Source organism: Hyperolius riggenbachi, chromosome 12, assembly GCF_040937935.1.
Source record: "Hyperolius riggenbachi isolate aHypRig1 chromosome 12, aHypRig1.pri, whole genome shotgun sequence".
Taxonomy (NCBI): Eukaryota; Metazoa; Chordata; class Amphibia; order Anura; family Hyperoliidae; genus Hyperolius; species Hyperolius riggenbachi.
The window spans coordinates 212,533,768-212,554,379 of NC_090657.1; the positions used below are offsets into that span (position 1 = coordinate 212,533,768).

General features: G+C 45.2%; 1 long non-coding RNA gene across 3 annotated transcripts in view; it reads left to right on the top strand.

The window, feature by feature from the left end:
- LOC137541819 (uncharacterized) overlaps positions 1-20,612 on the top strand; it is a 743,120-nt gene that overhangs the window by 468,207 nt on the left and 254,301 nt on the right. Inside the window, exon 6 of one of the 3 annotated variants that reach the window (XR_011025284.1) lies at positions 9,496-9,608. The exons of the other annotated variants lie outside the window; for them this stretch is intronic. This is a non-coding gene — a long non-coding RNA (uncharacterized lncRNA). Of the gene's footprint in view, positions 1-9,495; positions 9,609-20,612 lie in introns of those variants that run through there. 3 annotated transcript variants of the gene reach the window in all.

A 20,612-nucleotide genomic window follows, 5' to 3' on the forward strand; every position in this document is an offset into this window, starting at 1 on the left:
TCGTAACTAATTGGAAGGCAATTATCAATTGTTCACATTAACAGAATGATTTAAGATTGTTCAAATCGTATCAAAAGATCGCATCTGGTGAAAAAATTGTACCGTTAATGAGCATCTTTAAAGGGACCCCGTTGTACAAGACTCGGAGCAACTGTGTCATAAATTATCGAATTATACTGCCATGTTTAGGGACAGTTCGGACGGATGGTTGCCAGTGTCTGCCCCGGCCGTTATCTCTAAGAATCCACTGCATCGCAATTGCATTGTGTTGAGATGAATGGGAGCGTTCATCTCACATAGTTTCAATAAAAAAAAAAAAAAACAGTGGATGCTAGTGCAGGATCCTTAAAGTGAAATCTTAAAGGGAACTAAGCACAATTTGCCTATGTCATCTATGTGCGCGTCCGCACGCTCCAGCGGCCGATCGCGCGCTCCCGGCCGCGGTTCGTTAGCCTGGCAATCAGTGAATTGGGCTATGGTGCCCTATCACTGATTCCTTTCCCCCGCTGAAAAAGCGACAGCTTCTCTCGGAAGCTGTGCTTTTTCTGGCTGTAACGTCCCCCATACGTCGCTCTAAGCGTATGTTGCGCTTAGTGACGTCATGTAAACAAACTCATGGCCGCCATCTTGTGGCCAAAAAGTAAAACTACAACTACAAGTGAAAAAAATAAAACTCGACACATTTACATTATAAATCTATGGCTTACATCCCACCCTCCCAAAAATACCCAAATAAAATGTTTAATACAAAAAAAAAAAACATTACAATAAAAAAAACATGTAAATATTTACCTAAGGGTCTAAACTTTTTAAATATCAATGTAAAGATGAAATATTTCTAATTTTTTTTAATTTTAAACTTGTAAATCGTAATAGATGCAAAACGGAAAAAATGCACCTTTATTTCCAAATAAAATATTGTCGCCATACATTGTGATAGGGACATAATTTTAATGGTGTAATAACCGGGACATATGGGCAAATACAATACATGAGTTTTAATTATGGAGGCATGTATTATTTTAAAACTATAATGGCTGAAAACTAAGAAATAATGAATTTTTTCAATTTTTTTCTTATTCTTCCTGTTAAAATGAATTTACAGTAAAGTGGCTCTTAGCAAAATTTACCCCCCAAAGAAAGCCTAATTGGTGGCAGAAAAAACAAGATATAGATCAGTTCATTGTGATAAGTAGTGATAAAGTTATAGGCTAATGAATGGGAGGTGAAAATTGCTCGGATGCATAAAGTGAAAACGACTAAAGGCTGAAGTGGTTAATTAGTTTATACAGTATATAGCGCCTAAATCTTCCACTGCCCTGTACAGAGTATATTGTCTTGTCACTTAAGGACTGCCTCACACCAATGGGCATAACCGCGGCGGAAGCCCCAGGACCGCCTAACGCCAATTGGCATCAAGTCCTGGGGCTGCAGTTTCCCAGGGAACGGACGCGCATATGCGTGATCGATCCCTGCCCGTTCACGGAGCGAAGTTCCGTGATTCGCCTGCTAGCCGCCGATCGCCTAGTCTGTGTATGTTTCGTAGTCTTGAGCTAATCTTTAGGGGGAAGCCAATGAACGTATCTGTTTGTTTTTTGGGATGTGCGAGGAAAACTGAGGGTTTGGAGGAATCCAACACAGAAACTGGGAAAGCATATAAACTCAGTGTGGATAGTGCCCTGGTTGGGATTCCAACCGGGGACCCAGCGCTGCAAGGTGAGAGAGCTAACCACTATGCCACTATGCTGCCCAAATGATTGCTTTTTATTTATCGTTTATCGATATTAGAATTTATGCCGTTTAATGTTCAGGTTTCTGGTGATCTTCGTAATATCTGTTACATCACATGCGACCGCAGAGAGCAAACTGAATCTCTGCAACGATAGCGCTAAGAAGATGAGTAAAAAAAAAAAATTCTTCATTGAGAATCCTAGAGAAATTGATCAATTGATCTCGCTTGTAGAGTTGCAACTGATAGGGCGATGAATCCGATCCTGCGAACAGTTCGTATAAACCTTAGTTGGAGAACTGCGTTATGCAGTGTGCCGACAGACTTCACCAATCGTCAGTGTCTCCGCCCCCTTGTAGCCAAGAAGAGCAGCAGAGGGGATCATTATAAAATTTAAAATTAGGATAAAAATAAGTCACAGTTCAAAACAACATCGTAGCCTGTCGCCCATTGCAATGTGCAGCTCCACACACGTTACGCTCCTCTTGTTGTTGTGTTTTGGGGTTTTTTTTGTTTGTTTTTTTGTACGTATAAAGTAAACTCTCGCCTGTTCCATTTAAAAAGATGTTCTCAACAATTAAGAGCTTTTCCAAGAAGAATTATTCAATAATTTTATTGAATTGGAAGAGAAGTCATGCCACAACATGGCCAACCCGATCAATCTTTCAATCAATTTCCATCTGAAATCGGTCAAAAGGATGGATTGGACGTGCTGGAAATCTTGTTCGCAAGTGCTTAATCGGGTGTGCAGCGGTAAAGAGGTTCGATTTTCGTGACCACCGATGGCCCCCTGGCCAGTGTCTCCTGAAGTGTAGAAGTATGTCGCCCCTACCCATGCCCGGGTGCAGTGTAAAAGCGGTGTTCTCCCCAGAATGGTAGGATGAGATGAGAGAATGCAGGTCCGGCACTTCTCTGCACAACTCTGCTTACAGCAGAGGAGGGGGTGAGCCCATGACAGCCGGGTGCTCACCAAAACTAGCCGGGTGGAGCACCCAGCTAAAGCCTGGGGAGAACACTGTAAAAGTCTTACCTGACTGCCCGTACCACATGGCACTGGCACATGTGTGATGTCACTACACACGCCAGGTGCCCCCAGGCAGGCAACGGAGATGGTGGCGCTGTGCCTATTTATGTTAAATTTCATGCTGACATTTTATATGAAATTGGCTTATGGTGTATGGGCAGGCAACAGATCCCTCTCTCATCAGATTCTGAACTGTCTCATGGTCGATCTGTCCATACATTGACCAGTGTATGCAGGGCCAGTTCAACCATTTCAGCCTTTTGGACATAGCTGCTACGTCCAAAAGGCTGCTGCTGCGCGCTCCTGCGGCCGATCGCACACGCGCCCATGTGCCGCCGTCCATTAGCCCGGAGATCAATGAATGGGAATGTAGTTTGCATTGATCTAAGTCCCCGTTAGAAAGACCAACGGATAAAAATTCTATGTGTAAAAATAAAAAAATTAAAAAGACAGCTTCTATGAGAAGAAAAAAAAAAACCATAAATCCCGGTACATCCCCTCTAGTCAGGACATTTGAATAAGTAATTTAAGGAAAGGGAGGTGCTAAAGGGGGTGTGGCCAGAAAAATAGCAAAAATCAGTAACTCTTTGCACACTTGCATGCAAATATTAAAACAAATGCATTCACAGATTCACTCACCCAGGCACCGCTGTTATCCCTACAGCTAAGTTAAAAGGAAGGCATTCTCTTGCTTAGTCAGCTACACTGTGCATACGTACCCAGGTAAATGTAGGTGTCCTAACTCTGGCCCTGTAACATGGCCGTTTCTACCCCCGTGCGGGGCGTGCCGCCGCCCGGGGCGCTGCTGGGAGGGGGGCGCTGTGATGGAGGGGGGAGCCGCAGCCGCGGGGAGGGCAGCCCGACCTCTCCCTCCCTCTCCCTGGGCCGCCCTCCATGCGATCCCCCCTCGGACGGAGTGCAGAGTAATGCGCAGGGAAGCGCTACAGAAAACTACTCACCTCGCTGGCTCCAAGCGCTGCTCTGTCGCCGCCAGTCTCCTCTCTCTGCCTACACGCTGATACACACACACGCTGCTTCCTGTTTAGCAGCGTGTGTGTGTATCAGCGTGTAAGCAGAGATGAGACTGGCGGCGAGAGAGCAGCGCTTGGAGCCAGCGAGGTGAGTAGTCCTCTGTAGCGCTTCCCTGCGCATTACTCTGCACTCCGTCCGAGGGGGGATCGCATGGAGGGCGGCCCGGGGAGAGGGAGGGAGAGGTCGGGCTGCCCTCCCCGCGGCTGCGGCTCCCTCCTCCATCATGGGGGGCACCTACCTAACCTATACTGGGGCAGCTACCTATCTAACATATCCTGGGGGGCACCTACCTATCTAACCTATCCTGGGGGGCACCTACCTAATCTAACCTATACTGGGGGCACCTACCTATCTAACCTATACTGGGGGGCAGCTACCTAATCTAACCTATACTGGGGGGCACCTACCTAATCTAACCTATACTGGGGGGCACCTACCTAATCTAACCTATACTGGGGGGCACCTACCTAATCTAACCTATACTGGGTGGCAGCTACCTAATCTAACCTATACTGAGGGGGCAGCTACCTTATCTAACCTATACTGGGGGGCACCTACCTATCTAACCTATACTGGGGGGCACCTACCTATCTAACCTATACTGGGGGGCAGCTACCTATCTAACCTATACTGGGGAGCAGCTACCTATCTAACCTATACTGGGGGAAGCTACCTATCTAACCTATCCTGGGGGGCACCTACCTAATCTAACCTATACTGGGTGGCAGCTACCTAATCTAACCTATACTGAGGGGGCAGCTACCTAATCTAACCTATACTGAGGGGGCAGCTACCTAATCTAACCTATACTGGGGGGCAGCTACCTATCTAACCTATACTGGGGGGCACCTACCTATCTAACCTATACTGGGGGGCACCTACCTATCTAACCTATACTGGGGGGCAGCTACCTATCTAACCTATACTGGGGGGCAGCTACCTATCTAACCTATACTGGGGGGCACCTTCCTAACCTATACTGGGGGGCACCTTCCTATCTAACCTATAGTGGGAGCATTAACTTATCTAACCTGTATTGGGGGCACCTACCTACCTAGCTAGTCTATACAGGTGACAACTATACTGGCTACCTATATTGGAGGCACCTACCTAACTAACCTATACTGGGGGCATCTACCTATCTAACCTATGCGGGGGGCAACTATTCTGGCTACCTATATTAGAGGCACCCACCTAGCTAACCTGTAGTGGGGGCACCTAACTATCTAACTTATACCGGGGACGCCTGCCTATCTAACCTATACTGTGGGCAACTATACTGGCTACCTATACTGGAGGCACCTACCTGGCTAACCTATACCGGAGGCAACTATACTGACTCACCTATGCCTGGCTACTTATACTGGGGGGACCTATAGCTGGCTACCTATACTGGGGTACCTATTCTGGGGGAATCTATACTGAGTGCAACTAGACCTGGCTAACCTACACTGTGGGCACCCATACCTTGCTTCGGGGGGGGGGGGGGGGGGCGCAATTTTTACACCCTCGCCCTGGGTGCATTTTAGCCTAGAAACTGCACTGGCCTGTAACATGCATAGTGCAGACATGCAAACATTCATTGCATCAAACCTATCTAGGGATTAGGAGCACACATCCTGAGGTCCTCTCCTGGGACAGATAGCGCATCTTACCAATCGCACAAGGGAGCTAACGTAATGTATCCATGCGCGCCATACACATACACCAGCATAAGCTGTCTGCATGCTGACAAAAAAATAAAATTAAAAAAAACACATACAGGGGAAGGAGGGAGTGCACTAGATTAAAACCCTAGCCACAAGGGGTCAGTAACAAGAAGAAAAATAAAATCCAGGCACATTGCCTCTAGTCAGGACATTTGAATAAGTAATTTGAGGAAAGGGAAGTGCTAAAGGGGGTGTAGCCAGAAAAATAGCAAAAATCAGTAACTCGTTGCACACTTGCTTGCAAATGTTTAAACAAATGCATTCACAGATTCACTCATCCAGAAATTACTTATTCAAATGTCCTAACTAGAGGCAATGTGCCTGGATTTGTGTTTTTTTTTTTTTTTTTTCTTTCTAATAAACAGAATAAATTACATTTAAAATTAACGGTTTACCTCCCACACTCCAGAGAAAATACCTAAATAAAAACTTTAACTAAAATTTTTTTTAAAAAAAATTACAATAAAAAAACACATAAATGGTTACCTAAGGGTCTGAACTTTTTTTAATATGCATGTCAAGAGGGTATATTACTAATATTTTTTTTTTTTTTAATTATAAGGTTGTAAATAGTGATGGACGCATAAAACTGAAAAAATGCACCTTTATCTCCAAATAAAATATTGGCGCCATACATTGTGGTAGTGGCATAATTGAAATGGTGTACTAACCGGGAAAAATGGGCAAATAAAATGGGGTTTTGATTACGGTAGCATGTATTATATTAAAGCTATAAAAGCAACAGAAAGTCCAGGAGTACCCAAGGGTGAAAATAGTAAGGTGTGCCTAGGTCCTTACCCCTGTACCAAGGGGTCACCAACACTTGTAATCCTCCAAAGGACTGGCACCACACGTCAAGTATTAAAGGGAGGGTTCACGGAGAAATAAAAATACTAATCCACTTACCTGGGGCTTCCTCCAGCCCATGGCAGGCAGGGCGTGCCCTTGACGACGCTCCGGAGGCTCCCGGTCTTCTCCAGTGGCTCACCCGACCTGGCCAGGCCGGCTTCCAGGTCGGGCTCTTGTGCGCTCCAACGTGCGTCTCACGCGGTCGTGCTGACGTCATCAGACGTCCTACGGACTGTACTGCGCAGGCACAGAACTACTGCACCTGCGCAGAACAGCCTGGAGGACTTCCGATGACGACAGCGCGACCGCGTGAGATGCACGCTACAGCGCACAAGAGCCCAACCAGGAAGCCGGCCTGGCCAGGTCAGGTGAGCCACCGGAGAAGCGTCGAGGGCACGCCCTGCCTGCCATGCGCTGGAGGAAGCCCCAGGTAAGTGGATTAGTATTTTTATTTCTCCGTGAACCCTCCCTTTAATACTTGACATGTGGTGCCAGTCCTTTGGAGGATTGCAAAAGCTATAATGGCCGAAAACTGAGAAATAATGATTTTTTCCCCCCCATTTTTTCTTAATATTTCCTTTTTTTAAAATGCAAAGTAAAATGTGCCACCCAAAGAAAGCCTAATTAGTGGTGGAAAAAACAAGATATAGATAAATTCACTCTGATAAGTACTTATAAAGTTATTGGCGAATGAATGGGAGGTGAAAATTGCTCGGATGTATAAAGTGAAAAGTGACTGAGGGCTGAAATGGCTAAGCCACACTGGGGACTTAGGGCTAAAGTCTGCTAAAAAAGTCAGCCCCCTGTTGCCGTCTCCCGAAGTGGTCTCCCCGTGGCCCCCATTTGGTAGCTCAGCTGCCTTGAAATTGTACCCTGTTCTTAGTATCTGGTGGATTCCTCCGAGCAGAGCGATAAACTGACAATGGTTAGTAGAGAAGTAGAAAAGCGCTTTACAAATGTTTATTATTGTATTATTATTATTGTATTGCAAGTAATAATTTGTTATGACCAAGAATTGGCCAGAGTTTTATGATCTTCTCTATTATTTTTCTGGTACCGAGGAATTTTCAACTTATCCCATTAACTAAGGCCCCATTCACACTTGCGGTTCGAGTCCGCAAGTGTCCGGGGGTCCGGGGGCCGCAAAGAGACCGTACGGGTCTCTGCGGTGGCCACAAGTTGCCACCAGTTGCGGATCCGGAATGTATCAGTTCCGGCTACAATAAAGTAGCCGGAACTAGATACATTGCAGTGCCAGAAAGGCACCGCAAGCATGGGGGATACCGGTGGGGAGTCCGGGCCCCCCAAGTGGCATAGGACCGGAGCTGGAAGCATCCGGTGCTATTGCCAGTGTGATGAGAAACATCCGTTTCTCATTGCACAGGATGGCCGCATGTTCGGGTCAGGATCCGGCCTGGGTGCGTGGGCCGGATGACCGGACCCGAAAAATAGCGCATGTTGGAAAAGTGTCCAGAGTCCGGATCTGATCCGGCTCTGTTCTGTACGGAACGGACGCATGTGTACGTCCGCATAGACTTTGCTTTGCTATGCGGAACGTACGTTCCGTTTGTACAGTATACGGTCCGGATCCGATCAGGCGAATCCGGAAAGCGAACGCTAATGTGAACCAGGCCTAATACAATGGCATCAATTCTGGTAGGGTTATTAAACACATTACCTCATGTGAGGTAATTTACCTCATGAGGTAATGACATTTAGCAATTCTGGTAGATTTCAGTCAAGTTTTACCTCATGAGGTAAATTATGAGGTAATTCATGAGGTAATTTGCATTAATGTTACCAAAAATCGCTATTGTCATGGGAATTAGGGGGCATGTTGGCACATAATTTACCGGTCAGTTTAAAGTGACTCCGAGCTCAGCGTAAAAATAAAATTTGAACTTACCCGGGGGCTTTCTCCATCCCAGCCCTGGTCGGGACGTCCCACGCCGGTCTCCTGGCTCTTCTCCCGGCGGCTGTCCGCATAGCGCGGACAGGCCGGTCCCCCGGGCGACACTGGCGAGTGTCGGGCCTTCTCCTTCCGTATACGTCACGAATGACGTCGGCGTGACAGCACGGCGCATGAGCGGTTTAATCGCCGTCATGACGCCCGGCGGCCGGCGTGTGACGTCATTCGTGACGTATACGGAAGGAGAAGGCCCGACACTCGCCAGTGTCGCCCGGGGGACCGGCCTGTCCGCGCTATGCGGACAGCCGCCGGGAGAAGAGCCAGGAGGCCGGCGTGGGACGTCCCGACCAGGGCTGGGATGGAGAAAGCCCCGGGTAAGTTCAAATTTTATTTTTACTCTGAGCTCGGAGTCCCTTTAAGACCTGCCTGTACCTGGAGGTAAAGTCAATTTGTATGCATTTTCCGTTTTTTAGTGGAGTTCCTATTGCTGTTTTAGTGTCGTTCAGGCTGTGTAATAGAAAAGAATAGTAGAAATAAAACTCCAAATATTTACTGGATTTTTTATATAAGTGATGCCCATAAATATACTTTTTCATTGGTTTCTACATAAGCAATTATTACACCTTCCCTTCTCAAAAAAAAAAAAAAAATCTTCTAAAGACTGTCCTAACTTATGGAAGGCAATTAAAAACTACTATTATTTATTTGCTGCCTGTTTCCCACTGAAATACCTCATGTTTTACCTCACTTTATGCATTTACTTCATGTTCAATAATGGAGAAAAATCTTTCAGAATTGCTAATAAGAGGAAAATACCTCATGAGGTATTTTACCTACAAAAAAAATATTTACTTCACATACAGTGGGTTGCAAAAGTATTCGGCCCCCTTGAAGTTTTCCACATTTTGTAACATTACTGCCACAAACATGAATCAATTTTTTATGCATTCAATAACTTTCAGCAATCATCAACATTTCAAAATAGATTAGGGGTCAACTAATATCAATTTATGGTACATCTCAACTCTTGTCTATCATACAGCTACATTTGTTCAGCTTCCTTCTACCATACTTTGGGCATTACTAAGGGATTTAATTCTTCATTGAGAATAGCTATCTCTGGGTACTGTGTTAGCACAGGTGGGTTATACCGAGCAATTCTGTTCTAACAGTCTCTGTCCCTTGCATAGAGTCCAAGCTATTTTGCTTAGTAAACCTTACTCTTCTATCTCTTATATCACAGGATTTTTTCCATAGATGATCCCAAAGACTGCAGCTTAAATTTCTATTATGGATTATGTCATTTAGGGTGTATTGTCACTGAAGGTGGTAGAAGGTGAAGAAATGAATAAAATAAATAGAGAAATGAGAAACTTATAACTTGCTTCCTCTAAGTGGGATTACCAACTGGATTCCAGCTCAGGTGAGTATTAGAAATAAATTAACCATTCACTTGATCTTCTTGAAGAAACTACCTTGCTTAATGATGTTACTTTTTCTCTCCACAGGTTCAATGAAGTACTTCCAACAAAGGGTATCATTCATAAAGAGGCTGTCTGTAATGCGGGAAAACACCGTTCTTCTCCGCAACCGGTAATTAAGACTTCTGGGTGGTCATTCATAAAGAAGTTGCCTGTTGCGGTAGAAGTGCGGAGGTTTTCTGGAGGAAGCTGGCGGTAGCGTTGCGGAAGACATGCGGAAACATAAAAGCTGCCCGATTCCCTCCGTGCGCTCCTCTGCCTGATGCTGCTTGGGAGGTCCGTCCCATTCATTTACACGTAATCCGCCCGCCTATCGCTACTGTCGAGCAAGCGATATTTTCCTTCCGCATACCGCTTGCTCTAATCTTTATGAATGGACGTGTTTGTAACTTTTTCTAGATAAATCTAGAAAAACTCCGCACAAGGCGGAAATGTATCGCTCTGTCAGCTTTTCATGCGGAAAGAGTCTTTATGAATGGGGATTATGCTGAGTGGTCGGTAAAGTCACCCGGTATTAAGCATTTCCGCATGTGGAAATGCTTTATGAATGATACCCAAAGAATAATGAAACGGTAAATAACCATGAAGTCTTATTAAGACTGATATGCTCTTTAGCTAATAATGGTATGTTATTTTCTTTACAGGTAATTCAACACTCTGAATCCATCTCACATAAGTATATTACTAGAACTTATTTCTCTAGAACTAAAGCAGTCTCAAATAATTCCTTCTATTGGCAGAAACTGTCCCCCCCCCCCCCTCATTTAGTGTGGCAGGTGGCTTATATCCACTTTAGAAAAGTCTATAGGAGGGAAACGGCATTGGACCCAAGAAGGTTGCATGTGGATTCACATCCATAATATGAGGCCTTATCTCCTCATCATTCACCTAAAGGTGAAGTGGCGGCTGGTCAGATTACCACAGGGAAACAAACGTTCACAAAACTGGCAGGCAAATCATTATCCACTTTATGGCAGATGATCGCTGTATTTTAATAATTGCAGATGTTACAGCTTTCCTGTATACACTCACTGACTGCAATGTCTTTTCCGTGTCTTTCTTCCTCTTAAAGCTGATTTGCATTTATTTATATTGTTTCCAGGCTGCAAATAAATAAATGATTCACAAAGCCGTGCTAACTCCTATTTTACACACGCTATAACAAACATTTGCACGCATTCATGCGACATGTCCTATGAGCCGCTCTGGGTCCCGTTTCCTTCAGCTGCTCTGCGTCTGTCCTCTCGCCGCCGCCTCACCACACACAGGTAAACTGGTTAAAAAGCAGTTTACCTCAACAGCTGTCTGTGCGCACTCCCCTTCCCGCTGCCTGCTCGAGAGCTGACCCGCCTCCTCGCGTCTCGGTTGCCTGGCAACCAATAGGTGTGCACGCGACTATACATATGTGTGCACTCCCTTCCCTTAGCACACAGCAGCTTTCAACAAAATTTGCCTGTCAGTCTGCCTCTGCCACATAAGCCTGTGTCAGCAGCATATACAAAGATCATGGCTGCTGACCAGGCACGTGTGTGTGTGTGTATCTGTATGTATATACATAATTAAATTAATACATATATATATATATATATATATATATATATATATATATATATATATATATATATATATATATATATATATATATATATATATATATATATATATATGCTACAATTTTCCCCCTTTTTTAAATATTATCGTCCTCTACAATGCCTAATGCCGAAGGTATACATCTTGTAAATACCGGTCAGGTGATTTTCCCTGGTTAATTCAGGTGTATTTTCTGAGTTGATCCGATACAATCTCACTTCTCAAGTCAGTGCCTGGGGACTTCTCCACAGCCCAAGCGGTTGTCCTCTCCTCTTGATCTCTCATGCCAGCTTCTTCTGATACATTCTCATCAAGATTGGGCCACATAATTGGTTCACTGTTATTTGGGGTTATCTCTGCAGTAGAATCCAGGTTGTCAGTGGGAAGGGTCCACCACATTACCGAAGTTTCTTCTTCCGTAGACTTAGTCTGATCTGAGGAATCCCGGGAGAACCATGTATTCTTTTGATTCTTGATCCATCTTTACGCTGTATTACATAGATGGGTATACCCTTATAAGGTTGCTTGATAACCATCCAAGGTTCTGGCAGCCATATGGATAGCAGTTTCTGTTTTTTATGTGCACCTTTCCGCCGTAATAAGACTTCATCACCAACCTGTAATGTATAATCCTTCTTTCTTTCTTCTTGATCAAGCTGTTGTATTTTAAACACAATGACTTCAATTCATCAAAGGCTGTTCGATAACAAAAAGCAAGTCGTTAAAATACTTAACATGTTAATTACTTGCCACAGCTTAGATGAACTGCCAAGAAGCATTACACATGCCCTGCTTAGGTGATTTTCCCCCAGCAGCTCCCACTAGCATCTCTGCATATTCAATCAGGCACTCAAAGGGTTACACTACCGAAGGGTGCCTGGAAAACATCGTTTGTCATTTTCTCTTTTCTCTCTGCTCACTGCCTGGGTGGTCTAAAAGCTTCTTTCACTGAGAAGCCTGCAGCACTTGCAGGAGACAGGGACTCTTTCTATTTGCTTTCTGCTCCTGTCAATCATGGGTACATCCACACAGAAGGCATTGGAAGCTGGTTACCCACAGAGGAGAGCTGGAGGTAATCACTGAATGTGTTACCGAATGCTGTAACATTGATGAATTGACATTTACTGACATGTGTTGAGGTAATTACAGTACAAGTCGGTAATTTATCTCACTGCTCAGTAATTTCAGCTTTTCATGCGGTAACTGCTTTGATGAATTGACACTTTCCTAAATGCTCGGTAAAGTCGTCTGTTTTCAGCATTACTAAATGTGGTAATGCTTGCTGAATTGAAGCCTAAGTCTTGCATTTCCTTTTAACCTTTTCTGGTGAGCAGTGACCCAAGTTTCGGAAGTATAGCATTCAGATTGTTCTTTAGAAAGGCCGAACTTTAAATCGATGGGACCGACGTCCTCTCTGCGAAACAATTGATGTGGAGTAAATCTGGTGCTCTCATGAATTGTGTGATTATAGATCCATATTAATTCCTGAAGATATACAGTCTGTCTTCTTTTCTCCCCCCCCCCCCCCCTCCCCTAACGACCTTAACCACTTCAGGATCACAGGGGTTTTTTGCCTTCAGGACCAGAGCAATTTCATTCGCCAATAACTTTATTGCTACTTATCACACTGACATGATCTATATATTATTTTTTGCAGGACAAACTAGGCTTTCTCTGGGCATTACTTTTTTTGCTAACCATTATTTTATTTATATGTATTTTGCAAGGAAGAAGTAAAAAAAATGGAAAAAAAATTACCATTCTCAACTTTCAGCCATTGTAGTTTGAAAATAAAATGTGCTATTGATGATGAAACTGACACATTTTATTTGCTCATTTGTCCCGGTTATTGCAACGTTTAAATTGTGTCCCTAGTACAATGTCTGGCAATAATATTTTTTGGGAAATAAAGGTGTCTATTTTTCCATTTAGTGTTTTTTTTATATTATAATTATTCCAAGACTTTAAGTACAAAATCCACAGTAATGACATACATATTAACAAATTCCCTAGGGTAACCATATATATTTAATGGTGTAATTTTTTATTTTTTTACAAGTGTTTTATTTTGGTAACTATAGGGTGGAGAGGAAGGGGTTAAAAATATATAAAAAAAAAATGATTTAACCTCCTTGGCGGTCAATTAAAACCGCCAGGGGGCAGCGCAGCACTATTTTTTTTATTATTTTTTTTTAATCATGTAGCTAGCCCTAGCGCTATCTACATGATAGCCGCTGTGCTGCGGCATCCGCTAAGTGCTTCCGATCGCCTCCGGCGATCAGAGCACACAGGAAATCCCGATCAGAACGGGATTTCCTGCTTGGCTTCTCCCGTCGCCATGGCGACTATCGGGATGACGTCAGAGGGAGTCCCGATCCACCCCTCAGCGCTGCCTGGCACTGATTGGCCAGGCTGTGCAAGGGGACTGGGGGGGGGGGTGAGTTATGCACGCAGCTAGCAAAGTGCAGCAAAAAAAAATTACACAATTCATCCCAGCAGGGCCTGAGAAATCCTCTGCAGCGGCATAGCCCGGGCTTACCGCTTAGGAGTTTAATTCTCCTATGGGTTAGTACAGGGATGTCAAACCGGTCCTACAAGGGCTGAGGTCCTCACACATTTTTGACACAACTTAAATTAATTGATGGGTCTGAATCAGGAAAGGTGTGGCCCATCAGGTAGAAAACATTCCTCTCTTTCTCAGTCCATCCTAAACACTGGCATGGATCTGGCCCTCCAGGCCTGGAGTTCGACACCTGTGGGTTAGTATATTAGACTGTTTTTGGATGTATTTTTACTTTTTGCCCACAAGATGGCGCTATGGAGTTCTGTGTTGAGTAAATCTAACACAGAACTAAATGTTTGCATTTTGTTTCTGGGGGGATTTTTGTTAATCAGCACTTTAGGGAGCTGTGAGTCATCACAGACTCAGTGATCGGGGATGGAAACATTCCCCGATCACGGAGGGACAGGACTGCGGCGATTGCGATCGTGAGCGGCGTCGGTAAACAAACCGTACGCTTATCTAATCCCCTCCAGGGGCGTAGATAAGCATCTGCTAAATCCTGAAGCGGTTAATAAGTGTATCAGTGTCTTATTGAATCACTCGTAAGCCCCATTCCCTTGTGGATGGTAGGGTGAAGAGTGTGATCGATCCATTCCATACAGTCGACAAAAAGCACTCAACAGATGACTTTCAAAGCATGGGCCTTGATCAGAATGGATCCTCTTTGTGCACCCATATTAACGAATCACCTCAGTCCATACACATTTGGCAGTAACTTTGGCCTTTTGACTCCTAGTTGGCATAGCAATTGTGAACTTGGTAAAATGTTCAATCATCGCCAGAATATTATTGATTTCAGTCTACAGAAGTATCTACTATAAGGTAATCCATAGCTAAAACTTCCATCGGTGCAGAAGTGCTCCAATGTAGAGGAGTTCCTTTTACTTCAGCCCCTTTATTAACCTCACAGTGCATTGTTGACATATTTTTTTCTACAAACCACTGGGCATTATTACAATAGAATTGGTTTGGAACATTTCCAAAGTTTTTTTTTTTTTTTTTTTTCGGTGCCCCAATGTCCCAAGTGTTGATGAAAGCTTGGGAGAATTCTTATTGCTAGCTGTTGAGACAGTACAGTTTGCTTGGTATTTCCTAGCTGATGCTTCAACCTCACTTCTTGGTAAAGAATATTTTTCTGTACTTTCAGTTGAGTCCATTGTCGCATCAACTTTATCACCTCCCTATCTCCGGGTTCAGCGATAACCTAATGGGGGTTTTCTCCCGGCTTGTACCCAAGTCTTCACTTGTTTAATAATCGAATCTTTGTCTTGCATAACTGCCCAGTTGTTGCTGTGTTTTCAATCTGTCGAAGAGCACCACACAGTGTTTTATTCTTCTTATCAAAAGGGGCCAGTTCAATTTCTTCCAATTCAGAACCAAGGTCTCGTTCTGGAACTTCATATGGATATCTGGACAGGGAATCGGCACCTGCATTCACTTTGCCCGGTCTATACTTCATAGTGAAATCAAATTTGGCCAGTCAAGCCACCCACCTCTGCTCCAGAGCCCCTAAACTTTTTGTTTGCAGATATGCAACGGGGTTATTGTCGGTATAAACAGTAAACTTAGCTCCAGCCAGATATTCTGCAAACTTTTATGTTATAGCCCTCATGACATCTAACCGTTCCAAATTGAAAGAGCTGTAGTTCTTTGCTCGTCCCGCAGTCTCTCTTAAACTTCGAGTGGCAAAGGCAATAACCCGTTCTTTTCCCTCTTGTACTTGGGCTAATATAGCTCCTAGACCTTTCACACTTGCATCAGTGTAAATATTAAAAGGCTCGTCAAAGTTAGCGAAAGCTAATATGGTAGGTGTAGAAACTTGCTCTTTCAACCACTCAAATGACTCCTCTAGACTTAGACCCCAAGACACCGACTCTTTTGTATTAATTTCCGATTTTTGTCTCTGATCAAAGGGGTCCAAGTCAAGGTTCATCATATCTTCATCTGAAGAGTTTGATTTATAAGTGTGCTCTTGACCTAAGGAAAAACATTCTTCATTTCCAGTAGATACTATCTCCACAGGATACACTTTAGCAATTAAAGATCTGGGCGTTAACTTGGTCAGTCTTCCAATTCATCACTCGGACTGGGACGACCCCTTTTTGAATCGCAGCTATAGTCCGGACAATCAGTAGATCAGTTTTATGTAGAAGCTTTCTAGTGGCGCCAATAGAATAAAAGTCACTTAAACGAGCTTAAAACCGATGGGGCAGTGGTGGGCCTGTCCCATCCATGCAGACAAGGCAAACAAAGGAAGGACTGTGGCCTTGGTGGAGGGTTGTACCCGTCTTCTTCCCATCTACAGAGAGCGACTTTTAATCCTGAGTGGGGTCAGGTTAATCTCCCCACCTGCCTTCACAGTGGTTGCCTAATGGTAACCCTGGTTTGTGAGTATTAAATTGTTATATTACTCATTATTAATTATCATCTATACAATATCACACTATTGGGCTCTTGGTGTCCCCCCTCCCTTTACATCAGTTTTATTAGTTTCCGGCTCCAGCAGGACAGTTACTCCAGAAGTAGGATGATTAGTGCCCACAGGTAATTGCAGAATTACTTCCGACTGGGCCAGTATGCTAGTTTCTTGTTTATATGGCAGTCATATGGTACCGACTTCTTTTGTACAACTTTCTGCATATTTCTGAGCCTTGCCCATCTTAACCTCCCTGGCGGTCAATTAAATCCGCCAGGGAGGCGGCGCAGCACTATTTAAATTTATTTTTTTTAAATCATGTAGCTAGCCTAGCGCTAGCTACATGACAGCCCCTCCGATCGCCTCTAGCAATCAGGCCCGTCAGGAAATCCCGTTCTGAACGGGATTTCCATTAGGGCTTCCCCCGTCGCCATGGCAATGGGCGCGATGACGTCATCGACGTCGTGACGTCAGAGGGAGTCCCGATCCACCCCTCAGCGCTGCCTGGCACTGATTGGCCAGGCAGCCCACGGGTCTCGGAGGGGGGGGCACCCTCTGACACGGCGAATCAGCGCGGAGCGGCGGCAATCGCAGGTAATACGCAGCTAGCAAAGTGCTAGCTGCGTGTCTAACAAAAAAAAAATTGTGCAAATTGGCCCAGCAGGGCCTGAGAAATCCTCCTGCGCGGCTTACCCTGTGTCCAGCACGGGGTTACCGCTGAGGAGGTTAATCAATTGCTGATAAACAATACGTTCTTGCGGCGGAACTGTAGTACTGATGTCTTATCCGGAGTCCCCACATTTCTTAACAATAGGAATTCCTCTCTTAGGCAACCGTGCTCCAGCAATTTCTAATGTCATCCATGGTACCCCTTTCGCAGGGACCGGAAGGTGATTAGCTGCAGTCAGGGATATCCAGGATTCCTGCAGATCAGGCTCTTTCTTAGGATAATTCTTCATGAAGCAATCCTCCTCCATGGTGGTTACTTGGGAACCAGTATCATTCAAACACTTAACAGGTTTGTTATCCATCATCACATGAATTCTTGGACATTTTCCCACTATTTGCTGATTTAACTCCTCTTCAGGTATCTTTATATCTTTTCCCTCCAGACCCGCCACTGCGGGATATTCTTTTTTAAATTATGTTGTCTTTCTGTTCTTCTACGAACACCACAGTTTCGAGTAATATGACCTTCCCTTCCACAGTGCCAGCAAACAAAAGTCTGATCTTGGTCTTCTTGAAATCGAGGAGGAAGATTTTGATTAGGCATAATCCATTTTCCCTCTTTCATTCTCTGTACCTCCTTTGTCAACTTGTAACGAGCGGCGGGGACGCCGTTAACGAGCGGCGGGGACGCCGTTTCGTCCGTCCCCGCCGCCCTCTCTGCCTCGCCGCACGCTGGTCTCTCTCGCGCGCACACTGAGAGACTAGTGCGCGCGCGCGGTCAGCGTCGGGATATTTATGCCTCCCGGAGGCGAGTCAGCTGACCCGCTGGTCAGCTGACGTCACAGGGAGCGCATCTCGCCCCTGATTGGCCGCCTGACGGCGGTGTGTGATCACCCCTGTGTTAGCGCTCAGACCGTAGACTAGATGCCAGGTGTTGTTGCTAAGGATTACACACCTAAGACTAGGATTTTTATTGTTGTATTATTGTTGTTGACCCTGCTCGTTCCTGACTAAGCTCTCCCTCTCTGATTCTGTACTACGCCTATCTGATATCGTTGCCAAACCCTGCCTGATCTCTGACTCTGAACCTGCTCGCTGATTCTGTACTTTAGACTTCTGATCCTGTTGCCGACTTTCGCCTGTCCCTCACTCTGATTTTGCCTACCGATATTGTACTGTGCCTGCCAGTGTGTTGCCGACCTATTTCTGTCTGACTCTCCTACTCGCCAGTGGGCCCATTGCCACTGGTGAGGTTACTCCTTAGATCCTTACCTGATCTCCCCTGCCTGGGAGGTTAGCGTAGGAACCTTCGGAGTACTACTGTGTGCACCAATCACTTCCCACACATACAATTAAAGTTGGTTGCCTGCTATTCTATATCTGTATTATTTGTGATTCTGCAGATCACATAATAATCCGATATAGTATCCGATATAGTATCCGTATTACTGGTGATACTGCAGATCACCAGTACTCGGACCTCAGTTGCTACACATTGTCACAGAACAACAGACCACATTATGGATGCTCTGTGTAACCAGGTTCAGGCCCTGACCACCGCAGTAACCGATCTGACAGCCACGGTCAACGCCCAGCAAGACCAGATTAATTGGCTGTCAGACGCGGTTCGCACCCTGCAAAACCCTGGGGTACCAGTGTTATCCCCTCCTGTGGTGGAACCGAGAATGTCACCTCCGGAGAAGTTTTCAGGCCATAGGTCTGACTTTAGTAATTTTAGGAATCGTGTATTGTCCTATTTTGAGTTACGGCCTATCTCTTCGGGCTCAGAGCAGCAGAGAGTAACGTTTATTAAGACTTTGTTGTCAGGAGACTCCCAGACCTGGGCGTACAGCTTGCCAACAGGTCACGAGGCCTTGTCTTCTGTACAGCAATTTTTTGATGCTATGGCCGTCATTTATGATGATCCAGATTTGGCGGCCACAGCTGAACGGAAGTTGAAAACTCTCCGTCAAGGTCACAACTCTGTCGAAGTTTATGTGGCTGAGTTCAGACGGTGGGCAGTGTCGGCTAGATGGGGTTCTTTTGCCCTGTTAGATTGCTTCCTGACCGGCTTGTCTGATGCAGTCTCAGACATCATGTTGAGGCATCCCGAACCCAAAACACTGGATGAAGCCATAACCCTGGCTGTTAAAATTGACAGGAGGGTTCGGTATCAGAAACAGACTCGGGCCAGAGCTTCTTTTAAGCCAGGGCCTCTACCTGTTTCTTCTTCTGCTACCCAGGATGAGCCAATGCATATTGGTCAATCCAGATTGTCAGAGCTGGAGAAGAATCGTAGGAGGAAGGAGGGGCTCTGTATGTACTGTGCAGAGAAGGGTCACCGTGCAAAACTGTCCAAGGAAGGCGGAAAACTCCTTCGCCTGGGTGTAGTTAGAGGTACTAACCTAGGCGAGCCAGTTTTACCTCTACATAATAACCGATGTTTGCTGCCATGCTCTATTGCGTGGGGGGATCAGGTCATATCCACCGAAGCGTTCATTGATTCAGGCTCAGCAGCAAACTTTCTGGATTACGAGTTGGCCCGTAAGTGGGGAATTCCCAGCCAACCCTTGGACAGGCATATTGTGATCACTGCGATCGATGACTCTCCCTTACAGTCTACTCATCCTCTCTCTCTGACCCCTAATCTGCTCCTCCGGGTTGGGGTCCTCCATAGGGAGGAAATTCAGTTTTTTGTTCTTAAAATGGCCACTTCCACGGTGGTTCTGGGTATGCCCTAGCTTCAGAGGCATTCTCCACTAATCGATTGGAGTTCTGGCCAACTTTTGAGTTGGTTTCCCTCCTGCCACCAACTCTGTATGGACAAGATTTCTGGGTGTACTACTCACCTTCACATAGACAGGGTGCCACCACAATATTCCGCATTTTCTGACGTATTCTGCCCGAAGGCGGCAGATAAACTCCCTCCTCACCGGAGTTTTGACTGCCCAATTGAACTGAGGCCGGGTACCATGCCTCCTAGAGGACACATTTATAATTTGTCTGGGCCCGAGAAATCGGCAATGAAAGAATACATTAAGCAGAACTTGGCCAAGGGTTTCATTCGTCCTTCTAAGTCCCCTGCGGGGGCTGGGTTTTTCTTTGTACAAAAGAAGGATGGGGGGTTACGACCCTGTATCGACTACCGGGGACTTAATAAGATCACGGTCAGAAATCGGTACCCCCTTTCTCTAATAGATGACCTGTTCTCTCAGGTCACCAATGCCAGTGTGTTCTCTAAATTAGATCTTCGGGGGGCATATAATCTCATCCGTATACGAGAGGGGGATGAATGGAAGACGGCCTTCAACACTCCAGATGGGCATTACGAGTACCTTGTGATGCCCTTCGGGTTGTGTAACGCACCGGCCTTCTTCCAAGAACTCGTTAACGTGATTTTCAGGGAGGTTCTAGGCCGATTTGTCTTAGTTTACCTGGATGACATCCTGATCTTTTCCAAGAGTTTGGGTGAACAGAGGGACCATGTCAAGTATGTGTTATCAAAACTTAGAATGAACCATCTCTATGCCAAATTAGAGAAGTGTGTTTTTGAGAAGACTGAGGTACGCTTCCTGGGGTACATTATTTCCACTTCTGGTTTGACTATGGACCCCAAGAAAGTAGAAGCCGTTTTGGAGTGG